Source organism: Vulpes lagopus, chromosome 14 (assembly GCF_018345385.1).
Source record: "Vulpes lagopus strain Blue_001 chromosome 14, ASM1834538v1, whole genome shotgun sequence".
Classification (NCBI taxonomy): domain Eukaryota; kingdom Metazoa; phylum Chordata; class Mammalia; order Carnivora; family Canidae; genus Vulpes; species Vulpes lagopus.
The window spans coordinates 6,486,659-6,510,820 of NC_054837.1; the positions used below are offsets into that span (position 1 = coordinate 6,486,659).

Here is a 24,162-nt window from a genome sequence, read left to right on the forward strand (position 1 = left end):
TTACGTACAATGTACAGCAGGTTAGTTTTTGAGTGAAATTCAAACTGAACAGACTCGCTTTCTCCTCAGGCTTACTTTTCAGGTTTTCAAGGCCTGCTTAAATGTAAACATGCCGTTTTCTCTATTAACAAGTGGCATTAAATTTTTTGGGCCACCCTATTATTTCCAACCACCCAGTTAAACATGAAGCAACAGAATCTTCAAAAATTTCTGAATCACAAGAACACAGTACTACTCGCCTAAGACCGAGAAGAAAGGAGGCAGCAAGCCTATGTTTCCCTACATCTGTGAGCTGCCACGGCAGTCACATATGGGTTTGCAGAAGGCACGCACGCCCCTGTCAAAGGCAGTAACTACCCAGGAGAATAAGGGTGTTAGGGACGACGGGACTGTCACAGTTTGGAAGACAGGCTCTTAGCTTCTAACAGCAACATTATTCTCTCACAGAACTGGACTATGTGAAAGAGAGAGAATGTATTCTGCACTCGTGTAAAAAGGATTAACCAGAATCTGCACAGACGGCTCCGCAACAGATAAACCGCAGAAACCAGTATCTTTTTCTTTAGTGGAGTCCTTCCACTAAAATTAGTTTCCCTTGTCCCTACTACTACTCAATTAAAGATCTTCTTCACGTCCCTCCCTCTGGAATAGCTTCAACATCCTAACGTAGCCCCAAAGAGTAACGTCTAAGCGTTTTACTTCTCACCACTTCTCAAGACAACTGTCAACAGCTGGAGGAGTCACCGGCATCTGACAACGCCGTGTTTATCTTCCCTCCACTGTATCTGCCTGGTACCCTGGATAGGCCATTTCTTTCCCTTCATTAGGATCAGTCAAATTCTATCTGAACTTCAAACACCAACTTCAGCGGCTCCATCGAAGCTTTCAGATCATGTTAATGCTCTATATCATCCATTTGGCCCCACTGCTGAACTTCTATAATACTCACTGTATTCAACTAGAAGTCAAATCCTTATAAACAGGATTTATATCTCCTCCATCTTTCTGTCACACACAAGAGCAGCTATTCAGTGGCTATCTGTTTAACAGATAAACTGCAACTGCAGAAACACTTCCCACTCAATCATTCCGACGAAGCTGAGGGTTCCATATTCCTACATTACCAGGGGCCACTTACTTCACAATAGTACGTTATTTAACTTATACTCAACAGCAGAATAATCAAAAGCCTTAATTTCAGATGAAGAACCTTTGACCTAGAGACATTAAGTGGTTTACCCACCCAACATGTATTTATCATGCCTCCTATAGGCTGGGCATACAGTAATAGCTAAGACACAGTTATTTTCCTCAGGGCACACAAAGTGCAGTTATTATTATTATATTAATTACATCTTTACAAACAGAGCTAGGGAGGAAAATCCACCTAATGAGAGTCTCTCCTCATGCAACAAATTCAAGTGTGCTTTCATCCATCAGCGTGGAGTCCTACAGGGGAGTTAACAATACTCCACTTCTTGTGAGTAAAAAATTGACTTCTCTAGCTTTCATTGCAACAGAATAAAATTGAAAGCGCAGCTGGAGGGCAGCCCAGGTGGCTCCGCGATTTAGTGCCCGCCTGCGGCCCAGGGTGTGACCCCGGGGTCCGGGATCGAGTCCCACGTCGGGCTCCCTGCGTGGAGCCTGCTTCTCCCCCTGCCTGGGTCTCTGCCTCTCTCTGTCTCTCATGAATAAATACATAAATAAAATCTAAAAAAAAAAAAGTGCAGCTGTAAGATGTGATAACATTAGGCGGGGATATTACTCAAAGATGGAAATAAACCAGCAGGCCACAACCCAAGGGTCTACGAAGTTCATCTGTGAAAACCGGAGGTATGCGAGTTAAGAGGCTGCCCTGCAGTTGCGGAGTTGGGGTTCGCGGGGCGGGAGCCGCCAGCTAGCGGAGGCCCGCCGACCGACGGACAGCTGGGGCGGGCTTCAGCGCATCGCGGTGGCCGACGATGACAAGGTTCTGACCCCGTGAACAAAGCCTCTGCCTGGCTCCGCCGCTGGCGGGTGCCCCGGAGCACCGGCCCGTCTCCCGTCCCGTCCGAGGCCTCGGCTCGTACCGGCGGCCTCAGGGCAGGCGCTCCGCCGTGCGCTCGCCCAGCACCCACAGGCCGGGTGGCCGACGCCGCGCATTCTGGTCCCGCCAGCGGGAAACACCAACAGGGACACGCAGCCGTGCGCGTACCAACGCGAAGGAAACGCGGCAAGAGCTCCGCGGGGCGGGGCCGCAGGTGCGGCGGGCGGGACCCGAGGGGCTCGCGTCTCACCGGCGCTCCGTGTCTGGGCAGGAAACGGCAGCGAGCGCACGGCGACCCGGCGAGACCCAGGCTCTCCGCCCTAGTTCACCGCAGGGTCGGAGGCCCAGCCCCGCAGGCAGGGAGCCCCGGGGACGGGACCGGGGCCGGGACGGGGCCGGGGTCAGGGACGGGACCGGGGACGAGCCTGGGGTCGGGATCGGGGACACGGCCGGGGACGGGCCCGCCGGCCGCCACGGAGACCACGGCAGGCTGTGACTACGAGCACCGTCCTCCGCCAGAGCCCGCCCGGGCCGCGCCCACGGGGACTCCCGCGCCCGCCGGCACAAGCGAGGGGCCGCGCTGGGGGACCCCCAGGGCCCAGGCCGGGCCGGAAGCCAAGCCGAGGCCCGGGACGCCCTTGGAGGTGAACCCGCGGGACACCAACCAAGGGCTGCGGGAAGCCGGGCGTCGGCACCGGGGGCGGGGGCGGCGCGGTGACCTTGCTCGCGCGGCCTCCCAGATCCCGGCCCCCTCCCCACGGGAGCTGGGCGGCATCCCGCCTCGTCCCACGAGGCCCCGGAGGAGCCCGCTACTCACCCCGGGGAGGACACTGAGGCAGCAGGAGCCGTCGGCCAGCCTCGCACCGGAAGGAAACGCCGCCTGGGAGGGAGTGCTTCCGGCGGCTGCCGCGACCCGCCCCCTCGCTCGGCGCATGCGCCGCCCGGCGCGCGGGGCGCACTTCCGGGGCGTCCGCCATGGCGGCAGGGGGCTGTGGCTCTCGGCGTCCGCCCGCGGCCCTCGCCGGCGCTCTGAGCGTGGCTCCTGAGCTGGGCTCGGGGAAGGCGCCGGTCCCGGGCGGCCCCCGCGCGCTCGCGGGCTGCGGGGGCGACTTTCAGTTTCCAGGGTGAGCTCGCCCTCCTCCCGCGTCTCCGCGCCGACCGGCACCTGCGGGCGGCGCGGGAAACCGTGCGACAGGGCGGCGCGGCGCACCGGAGCGGGCCCGCGGGCGGGACGCCGTAGGTGGTCTGGCGCCGCGATTTGCATCTGCGGGACCCGCCTGTTCCTGCACACCTTCCGCTCCCCGGAGGCAGCGACGGGACGTCACCCAGGAGGTCCCCAGGGAGCCGGCGCCTCCGGACGGGAAGGAGAAGCGGGGCGCTCCTCGGGGAGGCGTCGGCGCCCCCTGCCGCCACCTGCTCGCGGGGGGGGCTGTGTGCTGCCCGCGCCGGGCCTGGGGTCGCGGTCACCGGGCGCCGCCTGCCCGCTGGGCCTCCGGCCACCCGCCGCACTCGCGCTCCAGCCGGCAGGCCTCAGAAGTCGCCACGATCTAATGCTTTTCTTATATTTATTTATCCATCCATCCTCAGAAGTAGCCACGATCTAATGCTTTCTATTTATTTATTTATTCAGTCATTCATTTATGAAAGACACAGAGAGAGAGGCAGAGACACAGGCAGAGGGAGAAGCAGGCTCCATCCAGGGAGCCCGACCTGAGGTGGGACTCGATCCCAGGACTCCAGGGTCACGCCCTGGGTGGAAGGCAGATGCTCAACTGCTGAGCCACCCAGGGCATCCGCGATCTTCTGTTTTGTTTTGTTTTTTGTTTTTAAGATTTTATTTATTTATTCATAGAGAGAGAGAGAGGCAGAGACACAGGCAGAGGGAGAAGCAGGCTCCATGCAGGGAGCCCGATGTGGGACTCGATCCCGGGACTCTAGGATCACGCTCCGCTGTACCACCGGGGCTGCCCTCCATCTTCTGTTTTAATACATAGGAGCAAATGATGAGGCTTAGGGAGGGAAACTTTCCCGAATGTATGTACTTTAAATGGCAAGCTTCGCTGGAATCAGATTTAATACAGGATTCCCCCCCGCCCCCGCCACACATACACATACACACGTACACACCACGCTTTCTCTTCCAGATAGTCATTTCACGCCAGCTGTACTTAAAGGCTTTGTTGAAAGAAGACCATGAAATGACAAAATTCGAAGTCGTCACAGGGCGAGGTTGGGACGGCAAGGGTGTGCAAATATCTTAAAATTGTGGATTCGTCAACAGGAATCAGGATGGAATTTAGCGCTTTGGCTGCATGGTAACAAAGCTAAGTTTAAGAGAACCGGACTCCCTGTATAGAGAGGGGAGACAGAACTTTGGGAAAAACAGGATGATTACGAGACCAGGACGATGTCTACAAAACCAAAACCACGGTTTGCTGAGTTTTGGAAGAGAGTCTCTGTTGGTTCCCTGGGACTATCCTCTGTCTGAGTTACTACTGCTTGGGATGCTCCCAGGAACATGCATTGACAGAGCTAAAAGGTAGAGATTACTGAAGGAAGAGCTTCAGGTGACCCACCAGGATAGGCTCACCACTAAAGAAAATGACCTAAGAAATTCAAGATGGTAGTGGATTTCCATCATTTACTGAGTGAAAGTGCAGCAGTAAGACCTCACCTGCCTTATGCTAAGGACCAGGGTGACCCATCTACTCAGATTGTCTGACACTACAGAGGTTTTTGGAACATAGGATTTTGGAAGCTAAAACAGGAAGTTAGGCAAACCATGAGGATTTGATCCTCAATTAAGGACATCTTAAATGGATCCTAAAATGAGGTGGAAAACCCAATATGATTACATCTAGTCTGTGATTCACCCAGACAATTCACACAGACTGTGACTGTACAAGAAGTTGTTGGGTATAGTAGTCAAGACTGGCCATAATGAGTCCACATGCCCCAAAATAAATGCTGCTGCTCATTCCTTTTCCAGTGGTTTGGCTATAAACCAAGTACCCGTACGTATCCCTTTTGGACCTAATTTTCATTTAGCAAATTTTTTTTTTTTATGATAGTCACAGAGAGAGAGAGAGAGAGAGGCAGAGACACAGGCAGAGGGAGAAGCAGGCTCCATGCACCGGAAGCCTGACGTGGGATTCGATCCCAGGTCTCCAGGATCACACCCTGGGCCAAAGGCAGGCACCAAACCGCTGCGCCACCCAGGGATCCCATCATTTAGCAAATTTTTAAGAAGCCTCTTATGTCTGGGTCCTCAGATATCAAATTACTGTCTTCCCATATACCATGCATGTTCATTTCCAGCTATCACTAAGTCAGCTAAGTTTTCCAGAATAGAGCTGAGTGAACATATGCTTTTCATCCCAGGATAGCTTTATATAATTCCTGGCAGCATAAAACACCATATTTGGCCCACAGTAGGGGCTCAATAAATAATTCATGATGTATAACATTAATCGAGAAATTATAACAACAGATTTTTTTGGTAAACTTTCTGGGCCTTCCCTCTGTGATTATTAGAATCAAGATATTAAAAATAATTATTATATTTATTATAGAAAGTTCGGTTTTGGGTTTTGTTGTGTGTGTGTGTGTGTGTGTGTGTTTTCTTAATGCCTCCTAAAACAGTTTATGGTAATTCTTCCCACATGGAACTAAATTATCCTTTACATTTGTTAGTTGTATGGGAGTGTGATTAGCTTACTCTGCGGCCAAGGTGAATTTTGCACTGGACCCTGAAGGGGAAGGGATTCCTTAGATTAGGGGTTCTCAGATTTCACTGTGGGTCTGTTCTCTTGGAACAGGTTGGCAAAATGCAGATTCCTGGCTATAGCCTTCAAAGCTCCCATTTAACCGCTTTAGGCTTTAATCCAGAGATTTGAATTTTGAATAAGCATCTGAGATGATTTGGATATAGGTCATTTGGGATCATACTTTGAGAAACTTCCCTAGTCAGTGATGATATTAGATATATTTTTGTAAAAATCTCTTATGTCTCAGCCCCAAAAGCCTATCTGGTCAGCTAAATCATTAAGTCAGCTGATATATACCAAAAAATCAAGGCAAGGAAATCTCATGATAAGATTCAGAATAAAATCTCTTTGAAAGGAGAAACAAATCTGAAATTTTTGATTAAGTAGACACACCAAACCTGACCCTATTTGTTGCTCATTAGAAATGATTGTCTTGACAGTGATTTGGAAAGAGCAGAACTTCAACAAATAATATAGAATCACATAGCAGTAATTATGCCAGTATGATAGTCACTCAGAAGCCTTGTTTCTTTTAAAAATATTTCATCAGAAAGAATAATCTTCATTATTATTTTGACAAGTTAAATAGGATGGTTGGAGAAAAAAGCAAAACAAGAATATGAAGCTGTACCTGCAGGCATAAAAGCACCGAGAAAGACAGAGATTTAAGTGCTTGAAGCTCCAATAGAAATAATAAGATGGGATCAAGGCAAAAATCATGGAAAATTAACATTTTGGCTGAATGGGAAGAGTAGAAAGATGAATTGATAGTTCCATTCTATAAAAAGTACAGAGACCTAACATGCAATAGCAAAGTTCAAAGAACATGTTGTAAATTTACTTTTCATGCTTTTACATTTTAGAATTTTATACATAATTTAAAACGTGTGCATATGTAATTTTATATTGTTATCCGCATAGCACAAAGCCACAATCTTGCATTGCTTTATAATCCTTCTTAAGCATGACTGCCAGTTGGACTTCTTCTTTTTTTTCTTTTTTTTTTTTTACAGTTTATGCTAGCAATAAACATCACCTAGAACTTGGATATTTATTTTAAATCCACAGTGCTTTGTTTTTTGGCTTTAATGTGGCACTGAAATTATACTGCTCAAATTATACTGACTGGAGAAAGTCAGGACTGATTAAAACGGAATTGCTTGGGAAGAAGGCTAACCCCACTACAGACTCATCAGTAGAAGTTTTAAAGCATAGATGAAAGAGTAATCTCCCTAGGATTCATTTAGGATCTTCATAAATACTCTTCCAGATGCTTTTTTTCAATGGGAGAGAGGATGTGAGGGATTGAGTGAGAATGACAAAGATATGAATTCATCAGCCAAAACTGAAGAAACAGTAGTTGAAACATTAATTCTCAATTTCTGTAACAGCAGATTGATAGATGAAGCATAAAACAAGACCAGATGCTGTGGTTTCCAGGATGCACTTGGCTTCCCATCCTTTATAACCTGGAGCATTTATTGCTGTAAGTAGGTCACTTGCTTGCTATCATTTACCTGATTCTAGGAAAATGCCCTTGAAAGTATTTGGAAAAGAATGTATGCTGGTGCTTAACATTTTAGAAATGAAGATTGCATAAAATCTCCCCTTTTCCCCCCTCATTTCTCTATAGTCTGAATAAGTTATAGCCCTGAAACATATGTGAAACTAAAATGGATGGGAAGAATTTGAGATCTCTTATTTTCTAAGCACAAAAACACTAAACACTAATCCATTTTGTTAGCCCCCATAATTCACTCTACTTAGCACTGACACAGTGTTCATCTCACAGAATTCTAATTGGGGTTTAAGTTCTTGTATTCTCTTATCAGATGTGAACTTCTTGAGACAAGAGAGGATGCCTAGGACATAGGAGGGGCTTAACAAGTGCTTCTTTAAAATTTATTTATTGAAGTATAGTTGACACTCAATGTTATGTTAGTTTCAGACGTACAACAGAGTGATTCCCCAACTCTACACGTTCCGCCCTACTCAGCACAGCAAGGGTAGGTACCATCTGTCACCATGCAAGGTTATTACGATATTGTTGACTATATTCCCTATGATATACTTTTCATCCCCATGTCTTATTTATTTAATAAACAGGAGGCTAATCCCCTTCACCGATTTCATCCATCCCTCCACTCTCAACTAATGTTTTAATTATTTGATTCCTGCCCCCCACTCCCAAATCTGACATATCTAATGGGGCTTTTTAGGCTCCATTCCTACAGATTTAACCTGGCCAAGGGAGAAAACGGAAAGAAGGACATATGGTTCACAGATCGGAGACATGGAATAAAACCATTTCACTGACCATACATATGTATATTATTGCCCTGTCATGATAGGTCCATTCCTGATGTGCTCACCAGAGACCAATCCCATCAGTCTTGGTACCTGTAGGATTTAAGAACATGCAGTCTGACAGACCTAGGTTTGAATGCACAATCTGTTTTTCACTAGCTCTATGACTTTGGGCAAGTTATTAAGCTCGATAAGCCTCAACTTTCCCATCTTTAATTTGGCCATGCCATGGAGTTGCACTGAAAATCAAATGAGGCAGTATCAAGAAAGTGCTGAGCTCTATGCGTAGCATTTATCAAGTGCTCAATAAGCATATGCCATTGTAATACCTCAGGTGATGCTTTTATTATACTACCAAATGGTGTTCTCTCATTTCCAGAAGTGTGTAAGGACAAAGATTCCCTCATATTCCCTTAGTATTTGCATGAAGACTTCACATCTCAAGTTATAAGCGTAGCATCTAGTCTGGAAATGTTTTCTCTGACTGGGGAAGAGGCCATGCCTCTATCTTTGACCTATTGACTATCTGATCCTCAATCTTAATATACCCCTCTGGCTGACGCTTACTGATTAGTAGTCAATAAACCATTTTTGATAGTTATATTAAACCTACAAGACTCCATCCTTATGACCACCAACAATTAAATTTAAAATATTGATCAATCCATGAAAATAGCTATCTGGATATTTCTCAGTTCACTGAAGACCATTATCAATATTGGCTGTCGTTCCCATCTGTCTAATAACAGCCATTTATTGAGCTTATGGTTCTTGCTCTCATGGAGTTCTAAAGACTAAAACATCTTATAAAAATGCAAGTCCTCACAAGTCCTATTGATTTTTTTTTTCAGGCTGGAGGTTTATCCTATATTTCATCCCCATTTATTATTTGTTTGGGGAAAACTTCCTCCCTTAGATTGTTGAGTGGGTTTTGCACAAGAAAAAGAAATTAGTTCAATGGGTGAAGGTAAGATGCTGAACCACACTGGAGATTTAAAAGGTTGATACTTGGCCTGTCTAATCTTTTCTTTGCCAACTACAACTTTCTTATTACACTTAGGGACTATCAAATATCAGAGCTGCTATTCTTCATATAAAATTTAATTCATTTGAGCACACACAACACATTAAAAAAAAAAAAACACTATATGCAACTCATGAAAATGCTCCTAAAATTGAGGGTCTCTCCTGAGCAAAAGAAATGCTATATCCTGTTTAGAGATTGAGTACATGGCTTTCAAAGGCAAAGACAAGGTCAAATCCTGCTGATTTTAGATGTTTAAGAAGGAGATATATATTAGACCTTCTATCACCCTAGAAAGGCCCAGCAACTGGCAAGCTAACATTAAAATTGCCCTTCTCATCTTTTTATTGTCAGTGTTTCTGGAACCAGAAAAACAAAACAAAGGTGCAAGTAAGAAAAGAAAGAAAAGCCTATAACTCGAGTTACAGAAGTACAGGAAACAAATCAGATATACTAAGTAGGCCATGCTCAAAGTCGCACTCAGCTTCAAAACACTGTACCTGCTAGAATTTCACACACCTTCCTCCTTTCCAGTCCACTGCTGATTAAGTTTAAACTCCAGAACCATTCTGAGAGCCGCCAATGCTGAGTGAAGCCCAGCGCCAGAGGCTTGGCCCACACCCATTTCTGTATGTCTTCTGTGTTCTTAGGTAGACGGAGGGCCACACAAGGGGATGAGGTTGACCTCCCTCCCCCAACAGTGGTTTATCCCCCATGGTGTTGTGCAAAAAGCAGAAGAGATGCTAATGATTCTTAACTGGCTGAAAGCAACTCGAGAATTCTGTCTAGATAATCTTGAATCTCGGGCCGGACAGTGTTCTACCTTCCACATTCCAATCCACCCATCGTTCAGTCCTGCTCATGCTAGATAGACTGGTTTTCCATGGTCTCTCATCATGTTGTCCTCACAGGCTAGTGTCCCACTCCTTTCCTGGAACTCTCAGAGGTAGACAGGGAAACAATTTGAGTAGTGTCTGAAGTCACGAGATACAGTGATTGTTTGGGGTTTTTTTGTAGGTGGGAGGGGGAAAGAGTAAATAATCCTATTTCTTCAGTTGAGTGAATCATAAGTATTTCCAGCATGAGAACTCACACACATAGACAAAAGCAGGAGACAAGTAAAAACCTCTCCAGAGGACAACATTCCTCTTTATTCTATAGGAAGGTGGGGGGCAGTCTATGATACTTCATTTTAATGACCATCACCAAATTCTGTCTCTGTGTCTGATACAAGGAAAGCATTGCCAGTACAGAGCGTCAGGTACAAATACAGCCTCTCTCAAAATGCTTTTAAGCCTGCAAGATGTGGTTTACTGAGTACACTACTAAATGAGAGGGCCAGCTCTGTGGCCTGTGACATGCTGGATAGCCTTTCTGGGTTTTACCTCCAGAGGCAGTAGCACTGGCTAACAAGACACTTTTCAGGAACGTACTTATCACCACCCCCAGTTGGTGAGAGATTACCACAACAAATTTTGAAAACACATAGATTCTCCTGAATCATGTTTTAATTGAGAGATGAAGAGGAAGAGTGCAGAAGTAAGGACATAGATTTATCTCTACTTAAATGTTCATTTGGTACTTTTAGTAACAGAAAAAAAAATGTTTTTACCTCTTCTTTTTTTTTTTTTTAAGATTTTAAAATCTCATTCTCTAGGAAGTAAATTCAGGACTAAGAAATTCTATTCCTGTTCTACATGGTACAATTTACTGTTAATTTCATAGACTATTGACCTGCGGAGCGGTGTGTTAAGTTTGGAACACATCTGTCTCACTGAAGTAACAAACCAACATTAAGATAAAACACATGCATTTCCCTCTTGATAAAACACCTGCTCCGGTGTTACAGAAATGTTTAGGGAAGATCTAGATATATTTTTAGGAGGTTATAATTTCAAGGAATCACTTTCTCTCAGGATTGAAAGGAATATTAACTGCCATAGAATCTTAATGGATGCTTCTGAATCTTGATCTTATCTTGATAAAAATTGTTTTCAAATATTATAGCAACAATATATCCTATTTGCGTTTTATTTTAAATTAACGTATGGCAAACTTGACTGTGTGTGCACATATGGACGTGTGTACTGTTCTCTGAATTATGATCACCACCGCCACAATCAAGATACATAATTTCATTAGCCTAAAAAACTACTTTGTGTGACTCCTTCGTAATTACCTCCTCAACCCCCGGCAACCACACAGATCCGTTCTCCATCACCGTAGTTTTGTCTTTATGAGAATGACATATCAATTAAATCATGCAGTATGTGACCTTTTGAGACTGGGCTGGTTTTATTCGGCATGCCTTTGAGATTCATCCAAGATGTTGCATACCTCAAAAATGAATTCATTTTTATCGCTGAGTAGTATTCCATTGTACTGCAGTTTGTTCAGCCACTGAAGGACATTTAGGTTGTTGCCAGCTTTTGGTAATTATGACAAGAGTCTTTATGTATTCTAGATACAAGGCCTTGTCAGTATATGATTTGCAAATGTTTCCTTCTAGTAATTGTAACTTATCTTTTTATGCTCTTACCAGTGTACTTTGTAAAATTTTAAATTTTGATCAATTCCAATTTATCACTTTTTTTCGTTTATGGACCATGTTTTTGAGTTACATGTAAGAACTCTTTGCGGTATGAAGACTCTCTTTAAAGGTTTCTTCTGCAAGTTTTATACTTTATTATTTAGATCTATGAAGCATTTTGAGTTCATTTTTTGTATAAAGGGTGAGATTTAGGTTGTGGTTCATTTTTAAGTATACCTTACTTAAAATGTCCAACATCTTTTGTGGAAAAGACTATCCTTTGGACCTTTTGTCAAAAATCAATTGGCCGTATTTGTGAGGATCACCTTCTGGGTTGTTTGTTTTCTTCCACTGGATGGTTGATCTATGTGACTGTCCCTTCACCGTCACCATACATACTGTCTTGTTAAATTTATTCTTTTTTAAAAAAAGATTTTATTTATTCATGAGACACATAGAGAGAGGCCGAGACACAGGCAGCGGGAGAAGCAGGCTTCTCAGGGAGCCTAGTGTGGGACCCGATCCCAGTACCCCGGGATTATGCCCTGAGTCAAAGGCAGATGCTCAACTGCTGAGCCACCCAGATACCCCTGTTAAATCTATTCTTAAGCATTTAAATAATTTTGGAGCTATTCTAATGATTTTTTAAAAAAAAATCAGTTTCAGTTGTTCATTGCTGGTATAAATAAGATTATCTTTGTGGGTTTTTTTTTTATTATTTTTTTATCTTGTGTTCTATGACCTTCTTAAACTCAGTTCTAGGGGGAGTTTTTTTGGTCACTTCTTTTGGTTTTAATCATGTCATCTGCAAGTAAGGACGTTTTCGCTTCTCCCTTTGAAATGCACAAGCCTTTTGTCTCTTATTCTTGCTAGGAGTTCTAGTATAATGTTAAATAGAATTAGTTGAGAGAGAACATCTTTGCCTTGTCCCTGATCTGAAGCGGAAAATTGTCAGTCTTACATCACACTAAGTATGATACTAGATGTTAGCTTCTTGTAACATGGTTGAGGAAGTTCCCTTCCTTAGCTAGCTCACAATTTTTTTTTTAAATCTCGAATGGATGTTGAATTTTTTCCAAGTGCTATTTCTGCATCAATTGATGTGGTTATGTAGCTTTTCTTCTTTAGTCTACTAATACAATAGCTTATGTTTGTTGATTTTTAAAAAAATATTGAAGCAGCCTTGCCCTTTCAGGATAAGCCTTGCTTGGCTGTAGTGTAAAAAAAAATAAATAAATAAAAACAAAAATAAAAAAATTCAGTGTTCAGTTTGCTGAGATTTTGTTTGATTTTTATGTCAGTGTTTATGAGAAATACTAACCTATCGTTTTTGTTAGTTTTGTTTGTTTGTTTGTTTGGGGGTCTTTTTGTATTGCCTTTGTCTGGCTTTGGTATCAGGGTAATGCTGGTTTTATAAAAATGAGTTGAGAAGTGTTCTGTCCTCTTCTATTTTTTGGAATAGTTTGTATAGAATTGGTATCCTTTCATCTTTATATATCTAGTAGAATTCTACAGTGTAAATATCTAGGCCTGGAAAATTATTTTGAAAGGTTTTTTAAAAATATCCTTATAGTTATAGGATTCTTTAGGTTGTCTATTTTCTCTTTGATGAGTTTTGGTAGTTTGCTCTCAACAATTATTTATTTTATCTAAGTTGTCATATTTATGTTTTTAGAGTTGCTTATTGGATTCCCTTAATACTCTTGTAATATCCACAGGGTCTATAATGATATCCTCTTTTTCGATTCCCGATATTGACCGTATATTTTTTTGGTTAACGTTTATGAATATCATTTATCTCAAAGAATCAGGGTTTTAAAAAGATTTTATTCATTTATTTGATAGAGGATGAAAGAGAGAGCATGAGCAGGGGAAGGGATGGAGGGGGAAGCAGGCTCCCTGCTGAGCAGGAAGCCCAACATAGGGCTCAATGCACAGCCCCCCACCCCCACCCCGCCACCCCCCACCCCGGGAACAAGGGATCACGATTTGAGCCAGAGGCAGATGCTTAACTGACTGATCCACCCAGGCATCCCACAAAGGATCAGTTTTTTATTTTATTAGTTTTCTGTATTAATTTATTGGCTTCAATTTCATTTATTTCTGCCCATAGCTTTTTAAAATTTCTTCTCTTTTGTTCGATTTAGGTCTATATTGCTCCTTTTTTTGTGTTTTTGTTTGTTTTATGATTTTATTTACTTATTTGAGAGAGAGAGAGAGAGAGAGAGAGAGAGAACACGCGCAAACAGGGGAGGAGCAGAGGGAGAGACTGAGACAATCTCCAGCAGATTCCATGTTGAGTGCAGAACTAGACCCGGGCCTCGATTCCAGGACCCTCAGATCATGGCCTGAGCCAAAGTCAGATGCTTAACGGACTAAGCCTCCCAGGCACCCCTTGTTTTTGTTTTTTTAAAGATTAGTGATTTGAGATCCTTTTTTTAAATCTAAGCACTTAATGCTGTAAATTTCCCTTTGTACTGCTTTGGCTGGATCCTACAAATTTTGATATGTTGTGTTTTCATTTTTATTCAGTTCAAAATATATTTCCCTTTTGACTGCCTCTTTGACCATGGAATATTTAGAAGGGTGTTGTTTACACATGTTGGAAGACTTTCCATTTTTTTCGGTTATTTAATTTTAATTTAAATTGATTATGATTGGAGAGCATGATTTATATGATTACAGGGGTGCCTGGGTGGGTCAGTCAGTTAAAGGGCTGGGATTGCCCTGTGTCAGGCTCATTAGGGAGCCTGCTTCTCTTTGCCCCTCCTCCTGCTTATGCTTTCTCTGGCTGTCTCTTTCTCTCAAGTAAATAAAATCTTTAAAAATAGGGATCCCTGGGTGGCGCAGCGGTTTGGCGCCTGCCTTTGGCCCAGGGCGCGATCCTGGAGACCCGGGATTGAATCCCACATCGGGCTTGAATCCCACATCGGGCTTCCGGTGCATGGAGCCTGCTTCTCCCTCTGCCTGTGTTGTGTCTCTGCCTCTCTCTCTCTCTCCCTGTGTGACTATCATAAATAAATAAAAATTAAAAAAAAAGAATCTTTAAAAATATTTGTATGATTACACTTCTTTCACATATTTTTTTAGGCTGCAAAAAAATATGATCCAGGATATTGTCTGTCTTGCTGAATGTTTCATGTATGTTTAAAATAATATGTGTTCTGCTATTGTTGGGTGGAGTAATCCGCAAATATCTGTTGAATCCAGTTGGGTTGGTGGTATTGTTTGGTTCTTCTATATCCTTGCCAATTTTGTTTACTAGTTCTATCCATTGCTGAGAGAGGGGTGTTAACATTTCCAAATATAATGGTGGATTTGTCACTTTCTCCTTTCAGTTGTATCAGTTTTAATTCATACATTTTGTTATGCTCTTAATCTCTGGCTTTTTTTTTTTCTCTGTAGTCTACTTTGATATCAATATGGCTACTCAACTTTGTTTGGATTAGTGTTATATGGCAAATATTCTTCCATCCTTTTATTTTTAACCTATATCAATATCTTTGAATTCATATTTTTGTAGACAATACATAGCTGGGTCACGTCCTTTGTACTCATACTCATTCTGCCAATTGCTGGGCTATAATGAGCATTTTAAGACCATTTCCATTCAATGGAATTACTGATATTTTTGGATATTTGATATATTTACTTGTTTGCTGTTGGTTTCCTTTTTAAAAATTTTCCCCCTCATTTCTCTGTTTTACTCTTTCCTGCCTTTTTTTTTTAAAGCTTTTATTTATCTATTCACAAGCGACAGAGAGAGAGAGGCAGAGACACAGGCAAAGGGAGAAGCAGGCTCCGTGTAGGAAGCCTGATGTGGGTCTAGATCCCAGGACTCCGGGACCACACCCTGAGCCAAAGGCAGATGCTCAACCACTGAGCCACCCAGGTATCCCTCCTGCCTTCTTTTAGGACAATTAATATTTTGTTTTAGTATTATTTTATCTATTGTGTTTTTCGCTATATATCTTTGTTAAAAAAGCGTTTTAATAGTTGCTCTTGGGATTAAAATATAAATGTTCGATTTTCCACAATCCACATAGAATCAGTATATGTTACCATTTCTAGTGGAATGTGGAAGTCTTGCCATCATTTCATATAGTTCCCTTTATACTCTGACAGTGTTGCCAGTTTTGCTTTCAAACATGAAATGTATTTTAAGGAACTCAAGAGAAGAATAGTCTATTATATTTATCTAGATATTTACCATTTCTGTTGTTCCTCCTCTATTCCTGATGTTCCAAGTTTCCTTATAGTATAGTTTCCCTTCTGTCTTAAGGACTTCCTTTAGCAATTCTTTAGAGCACATCTGCTGGCAACAAATTCTCTTTGTTTTCCTTCCCTGACAATGTGTTTTTTTCAACTTCATTTATGAAGAATATTTTTCATAGATTTTAAACTTTGGGTTGAAGAGTTGGTTTTTATTTTTGTTTTATCCAGCACTTTAAATTGTTCCATTTCATTCTACCCTCCATAGTTTCTTTCTGATGAGAAGCCTGCAGTCATTGAATTATTGTTTTCTAAGGAATGTGTCAGGTTTTTTTTCCTGTGTGCTTCATGTTTTTTGTTTTGTTTTGTTTTGTTTTCAATTATCAGCAGTTTGATTCTGTATTTGGGCATGGATTTCTTAGGGTTTATCATGTTTAGGGTTCACTGAGCTTCTTGAATCTGTAAGTTTATATTTTCCACCAAATTCAGGAAATTTTAATCACCTTCTCAAATATGTTTTTTTTAAAGATTTATTTATTTATTTATTTATTTATTTATTTATTTATTTATGATAGACATAGACAGAGAGAGAGAGGCAGAGACACAGGCAGAGGGAGAAGCAGGCTCCATGCCGAGAGCCCGACGCGGAACTCGATCCCAGGACTCCAGGATTGCGCCCTGGGCCAGAGGCAGGCGCTAAACCGTTGAGCCACCCAGGGATACTCTTCCAATTTATCTTCTAGATCTCCACTGCCATGAATATTAGATCTTTTGGTTTTGTTCCATTGGTTTCTGAGGCACTATGGATTTTTTTCCCATTATTTTTTCTCTTCATTGTTCAGATTGAATAATTTCTGTTGAGTTATCTTCAAATTAACTGATTCTTTCCTGTGTCATCTCCATTCTGAAATTGAGTCCATCCAATGGGTTCTTTATTTTGGTTATTATATTTTTCAGTTACAAAATTTCAATTTTGTTGTTTACATCTTCTGTTTCTTTGTATTTAGGAATAATTTCCCTTACTTCTTGGTATACTTTTTTTTTTTTTTAAATTTTTATTTATTTATTTATTTATTTATGATAGTCACAGAGAGAGAGAGAGGCAGAGACACAGGCGGAGGGAGAAGCAGGCTCCATGCACCGGGAGCCTGACGTGGGATTCGATCCCGGGTCTCCAGGATCGCGCCCTGGGCCAAAGGCAGGCGCCAAACCACTGCGCCACCCAGGGATCCCTTGGTATACTTTTATAATAACTGCTTTACATCCTTGGTTAGCTAATTCCAGCATCTGTATCATGTGTGCATTGACCTCTGTTACTGTCTTTTCACATGTGACTTGGGATTTTCCTGGTTCTGTGTATGCTGAAGAATTTTGAATTGTATCTATCCCAGTCATTTAGAATAGTATAAGACTCTGGGTTTTATTTAAATCCTATGCAAGATACTGATATTTTTGTGCTAGCAGGCAATAGAGGTGTTTGCATTCCGACTACAAATTCTAACCATTATTCTGTGGGTTGTGGTTTCAGTGTCAATTCTGTTTTCAAAGCATTTGCAGTACTGTTTGGATCTCTCTTCTGTGTGTGACCCTACTCAGTGGTCAGGCTGGGACACATGTGGTCATGCAGTGTTTAGTGCAGTCTCAGAGTCTTTGGTATGCTGGTTAGATTTGGCTGTGGCCTTGTGTAGCTTGAATGGGAGCCTAGGAGTATATAATCAATTTTATCTGTTAGTTTCACGAGTTTTTCCTTCTCTGTGATCTCTGGTCCTTTCTGGTTTCTTGGACTCCCTCTTATAGTCCTATAGCCAGAAAGCTAGTGCTTTAGTTATCCTGTTCTGCTACTATTTCCTGGAGTTGTGGTATATCTGGGACCAAGCAATAGAAAGAGATAGAGAAAGCAACAACTGTGATTTGCCCACCCTCCTGGGACTGCAGTTTCTTCACAGAGGAAGGTTTCCCTACCTCAGAGATTTTGGTGCCTCTGGGCCCCCACTTCCATTATAGTCATTACTATTGCTCAGGCCGGGGGCACTAGAGAACGGAGAACAGACAACAGAACAAAAACTGGCAGATTTCCCTGACACTCTCTGAGCATTAGGGAATGCTTTTCCTGATCCTTGGGCCAGAGCAGAACTGTAGGGCTCCTTCAGGAGCTTGCTCTAGGCCCTGGCGCCCATTCCAAGTTTCAGGCTGCCTTACATTTAGACCAAGGGATTCTGGTAGGGGAAAAAACAAAACAGAAAACTCACTGCTGATCCACTGGTGCTTTGAATTCTGGACTTCTTTTTCAGTTCACCTGCTGCTATTTTTAGGCTTTTCAAATAGCTGTTCCATGTGTTTCATCCAGCCTTTATAGCTAAATTCAGTGAGAAAGACAGGGTAGAGTTGCTTACTCCATTTTACCTAGAACTGGAATAATATATTTTATTTTCTGCTATAGATTGAATGTTAGTGTCCCTCCAAAATTCATATGTTGAAGCCCTAACCCCCAATGTGATGGTCATTGTAGATAAGGCCTTTGGGAGGTAATTGGGGTTGGATGAGGTCATAGAGATAGGTCCCTGGTGATGGGATTAGTGCTTTTGTAAAAAGGGACACCAGAGTGCACTTGCTCTCTTGCTCTCTCTTCCCCCACCCTCCTTGTCAGGTAAGATCAGAGTGAGAAGGCAGCTGTCTATAAGCCAGCAAGAGAGCTCTCTCCAGGAGTTGAATTGGCCACCACCTTGACATTGGATTTCACAGCCTCCAGAACTGTAAGAAAATAAATTTCTATTCTGTAAGCCCCCCAGTCTTTGGTACTTTGTTATGGCCATCCAGCCTAACTTAAGACGATTGCCAAAATATTCATGAAAAAGACTCGTGGCACTACATATTGATTGTGTCACTCTTCCCAATTCAATCACAGCTTTTCCACATAGCATATTTTCTGCAAGGCTTATTAACAATTTTTACTTAGCTGAATTTCCAGACAAAAAGGAAATAATCCCCCTAAAACTAGACTTGTAACTTTAATACTTTTTATTGTTAGTTATAATATTTCAAATATATTTTTTGATATGTCAATGTTTTGAATTAATTTGCTGCTTAATTATTTGGGTCCTGGTCCCCTTGACCTAATTTACTCCATGTTTCATGTAAATAATCTCAAGGCTAAATGACCTAGGTCCTGTTTGGACCCATTCTATCTATCTATCTATCTATCTATCTATCTCTCTATCTCTCTATCTCTCTATCTCTCTATCTCTCTACCATCTTTGAGAGGCTTATTTCAAAGCACATGTGGTTAGAAGCCCACAAATCCATTTCTTTCACATACAGCGTGGTAAAATACAAGAAATGAGAGTCGTGCGAAAGAAACATGATTGAGTGGGAGGAAGACAAAGGAGCTATGGAACTATGTTTAGCTTACTTGATAAAGGCTTGTCGTTGGCAGATAATAGTTTTTAAAAATTCACATGTGAAAATAAAACATTAATAATACTTGACCACTAACAATGAAGGACAAATCCTCATAATTGGGGTGGAATGAGGCTAGAACTAGGTTATTGTCTCAAGTGAGCCGAAGACTCTAGAATACATCAGTGAGCTTTGGTACCTAAGGCAGTTTCAGGTCATGCTCCATTGCTCTCCACCAGATGGACTTTCTTTCCTTTTTTTCTCCCACTTACCTTTTCCATCTCACCTGTTCCCTTTTCTTTTTCCCCTTTTCATAGTGCTTTACCTCTATAAGCTTGTGTTAATCAGTAGAGCAGGCTCTAAAGAAGCTGCTGATCCTTGGGGGTAGTGCCTTTCCTTCATGGGCTTCTCATCTCTTCCTTGCATGCTTACTGCACCCCCATTCCTATTCCACCTCTCTATACCATCCTGCTCCCCAGGGCCGAGCTTTTTTTTTCTTTCCCTAGGGCCAAGCTTTAGCTCCACCCATGTTGGCAAGAAGACATGGTTTTAACTCTGCTTTACTGAAAATAAAAGCTCATTACTTATTCTGTAGTAACTGTAGTTCCCCCCCCCCCACAAACATGCTAGCATTTTATGAAAGCATTACATTGTTCCAGAATTAATATGTATAATTTGTAAAACTAAACCTCAGCTGTGATTTAGCCCCTTCCATCTTAGAGAAAATCCAAAAAGCAGTATTAGAAAAAAATAATTTCACTAAAACCTATTTGAAAGAAAGAGTTAGCCTCTTGAATAAAATTAGGAGTCCACATTCTGGGCATTTTGATTATTTGTGCTCAGCTGAGTACAAGGTATATTACTGTGTTTGGTTTGTAATTAAGACAGTTTCATAGGCCTCCCCTTCCAAACCTCGCGTAAGGACACAGAATATTAACTAAGACAGACATTTCCTCTCTTGATGTTCCCTTTGGGAAAAAAAAGATAGAAATTGTGATTAAGGCCTTTCCAGATAATATCCCACACCAAAGTATTGAAAGAAAAGGTTTATATAACATGACATGATAATGTCATGTAATATATGAATATTATTACCTAAGGATTATATGATATCCAGCTGCTAAATGGTATTTGTATATTTAAGCCTATATTGGAAAAGTACGTAGTCTTTCAATCATTGGGTTTATAAATACTTAACTGAATGTTTGGTGTGTAAAAAAAAAAAAAAAAAACCTGTGCTAGACATCGTGAGAAATAAAACGGTTTACACAAGGTTTTTTTTTCTCCCCCTAACCTTCAAGAAACTTCAGTGCAAAGAGGGAGTAGTTTCACTGAAGGGAAGACTGCGATGTAGTTAGGAATTGTCAGGGCGTAAGCTAGAGAGTCTAGGTTGCATTTTGATTCTGAGTGTTACCATACCTTCTGATTGCTGTGAATCAGGCAGGTTCTTGGGAAGCCCCTGCTGGTTTGCTCTTTGTACAGTTCAGCTGGGATTAGCATCCTTCTAGTTTGTAGGAGACATTACCCAGGAAGCTGTCTAATCCATGGGGGAGGTGGCATCTTCTGAACCAGGCCCCCACAGAGAACTTTGAATGGGTGGAAAAAGGAGTTTGTGTGCATTCTTGCTCATGTCACAATGTTGGACATGTGACTTAAAGAGAAGCACGTGGCAGGTCAATGTGATTGGACTGTTTGATTACCAAGCCCTGACTCTACAGTGGCTCAGCGGCCAATGCTGCTTATTTAAACTCTGAACTGCCACATGGGTATGACATAAAATATATCAATAAAAGGCATAAAGTTATTTTAAATGTACTGTTTTTTTGGATATCTTGAAGGACTGGGGGGAGTCTTTGTTTCCTTGTCACCTCCCATCATGCACTTATTGATAATTAATCATCCATTCAGCATTTACTGAAAGCTACCAGATGGCTGACGGCGTGCAGGGTGTCGGAGGTGGCAGCAAGGGAAGTATGAAGGAACAGGCTCTATCTCTTGACTCTGTGACCGCAAACAGTGGACACTCATACAGTGTTTGCCACGTGCCAGGCTTGTTCTGAGTGTTGTGTATCTCCTCACTTAACCCTTAGAACAACCCCGTCAGTGAGTACTCTTATTTTCCCCATTATACGCTGGATGACACTGGGGGCACAGAGAGAGTAACTAACTTGCCAGAGGTCTCACGATTGGTAAAAGCGGAGCAAAATCTGAAAGCAGACAGTTTGGCTGCAGGAACAGTGCTTTTAACCTCCATGTCAGATAGCTTCTCAAGGAATTTATAGTCTGAGGGTACATGGGGAAATACTTCCCTGTTCAGGGTCAGGCAGTGAGGGATAGGTGTATAGGGACACAGAAAGTGATTGAGGTTGAGTGTGTTTGCTGGAAACTAATACCAAGAATATCTTACTCAAGAAATGCTTCATTTTGTGCCCCAAAGAGAAGAACGGAATGACAGGAAATTGTTAAGCCCACCAAAATGTTGGAAATATTTACCAGCAGTAGCAATCCAGTTTAATTTTATGTCCTGGGTTACACAGGGCTACACCCCTGAATCCTCCTTTCACATATACACTATGAGGGGTGAACGAATACAGTTAACCCAATGACATTGTTTTCTCCCTTTCCTCTGCTTTGGTAGGGGTACCTGTGTGAAGGCTGCGTCCCTAGGGAGGTTCGGACCTGTGTGGGCATGTCTCCTAAACTGATGGGATGGGTCTGCTGGTGGAGTACTTGCAGAAAAGGGTTACTTCTGGAGAAAATCCCTGAAGGTGGAAGAGTGCAGAAATGATAGCCAAGCCTCAGCTATTATAAGAGAGGGATGACTTCAGTGCTTGTGGTAGAGGGGCAGGATAGGATCAAGTTGTCAGAAATACAGGGGATGTATTTGTATAGGTCACTAACAGCAGTATGTTATTGATAAATACTCATTATTCGTATTATAGTACTCACCCAGGGCTGTCCTTGTAAAAACATGTTTGCAGGGACCTAAGAAAGAAAATGTAACCATGCCAGAGGTCTTCATTTACATGCATTTCTTTAATGACTTTATGCATTTCTAAAGTTATCAACAAATGTTAATAAGTGGTAGTAGATAGTATCATTATTGCTCTTATCCCCATTTTTTTGTCCCTAATTTTATATTGTGGACAGTTGGAAAATAGAATTTAATTTTGAAAATATTTAAATTTTACGTAGATTTTTCTAAACAGAAAGAAAGGAATGAAATTCACACAAATAGGCAAGGGACTTAATTATCAGTGGGCAATATGGATTTTGTATTCCTACAGAAACAAACTTGTGAACTATGATTTTATTATTGTAGAATTAATTTCTTATGAAGAGTCATGTTCTGCTTATCTCACCATTTGATATTTACAAGATCACTAATATTTCTTCTGTTCACCCTAAATACCTTCCTTCTTTCCAGGCAGGTAGAGATTTCAGAAAGATGATGAGGAAATTCTATTCCTTCTAATTGGTTCTTTGGCCCTTTTAATCCCCCTTCCACCCCCCCCCCCCCCCCCCCCCCCCCCCGCAGGGCATGAGTCATTAAAATGCCTCAGACACCTGTGGAGCCTTCAAGATCATAACCGTGATATGATCACATTACACACCCATTCAAAGTTCTCTGCACCAGGGTCAAGGTTTGGATGATGTCACACGGCCTCTGGATTGCCTGCCTGCAAATCCCGGACTGGTTTTTCTGTTGTGAGGATAGGAAATGAGAGAAAGATGAGCCCCCCCCCCCCCATTTTCCTGAGGACCACATCTAACTAGAGTCTCATAAATCTTGAGATACCTCCATCTTGATAAATTTATCTAATTTATTCTTATTAATTTGGTACATGATCTATTGCATGAGAATGTCACATTTTATTCATCCATATTGATGGACATTTAGGTTCTAATTTCCTGCTACTTCAAATAATATTGCTGTGAACATCCATCCCTCTGTAAGCGGTTGTATGACCTAGGAGAAAGTTTCTGGAGAGTAGGGGTCTTTAAACTCTTTTGCTAGCTCACCTCACAATTTGGGAAAACTTTTCCTCCTTACTTACACATTTTAGAATTGGAATCAAACTTTCTATCATAACTTTTTGTTGCAAAGGAATTAATTTCCTTGTAAACATTAGCATTTAAAAGTAGAATTCTAAAAAATAAAAAATAAAAAAAGATAGAAGTAGAATTCTTTGGGCACCTAGGTGGTGCAGTCCGTTAAGCATCCAACTCTTGTTTTCAGCTCACACTGTGATCTCAGGGTTGTGGGATGTAGCCCTGGGTCCAGGCTCTGCGCTCAGTGGAGAGTCTACTTGAGACTTTCCTCTCTCTCTGTCTCTCCCCTTGCTCTCTCTCTTTCTCTCTCTCAAATAAATCTTAAAAAAAACAAAAGTAGAATTTCTTAAATGTATCCAATGGCATATAAATACCATACTGATCTGACACCGTTATGCATCAAACATTAACAAGGTGAACAAGGCTCTTACAATGGGACTTGAACTTTATACTTGTGTCAGGTTTTAATCTGAATGTAACATACATTTATGTGTGTCTTTTATTGATCACTTTACCAGATTTCTTTATGACAAATTTTATGTATAAACTTAAATTTCATTACGTTTTTTTGACCACGATACTCCAAAGTGTTAAAAATTTTTCTGAGTTATCATTATTTTTAGTTCATTATCAACCAATTAAATGCTTTTAAATGCTGATCATTATGAGACATAAAAAAAAATCATCGGAACTTTAAGAAATCGGTTCGCATATGTGAACGAATTCTACTAATTTCTAGAAGAAGACAGGTTCAGCGTCAGTTTACTTCCAGTTTTTGCTTTTATATTATAAACACGGAGGAATATCATTCACAGAAATGAGTAAATGACGGTTGGAAAAAGTGCGT

General features: G+C 41.8%; 1 protein-coding gene and 1 long non-coding RNA gene across 2 annotated transcripts in view; one reads left to right on the forward strand and one right to left on the reverse strand.

Annotated features, from left to right (window-relative positions):
• ATAD1 (ATPase family AAA domain containing 1) overlaps positions 1–2,907 on the reverse strand; it is a 44,665-nt gene extending 41,758 nt beyond the window's left edge. The window contains exon 1 of the mRNA XM_041729216.1: positions 2,844–2,907. The gene's annotated coding sequence lies outside the window, so the exon portion shown is untranslated. The remainder of the gene's footprint in view (positions 1–2,843) is intronic.
• A 109-nt stretch (positions 2,908–3,016) lies between these two features.
• Positions 3,017–24,162, forward strand: part of LOC121475275 — a 31,422-nt gene continuing 10,276 nt past the window's right edge. Inside the window, exons 1-2 of the long non-coding RNA XR_005983699.1 lie at positions 3,017–3,150; positions 7,185–7,279. This is a non-coding gene — a long non-coding RNA (uncharacterized LOC121475275). The remainder of the gene's footprint in view (positions 3,151–7,184; positions 7,280–24,162) is intronic.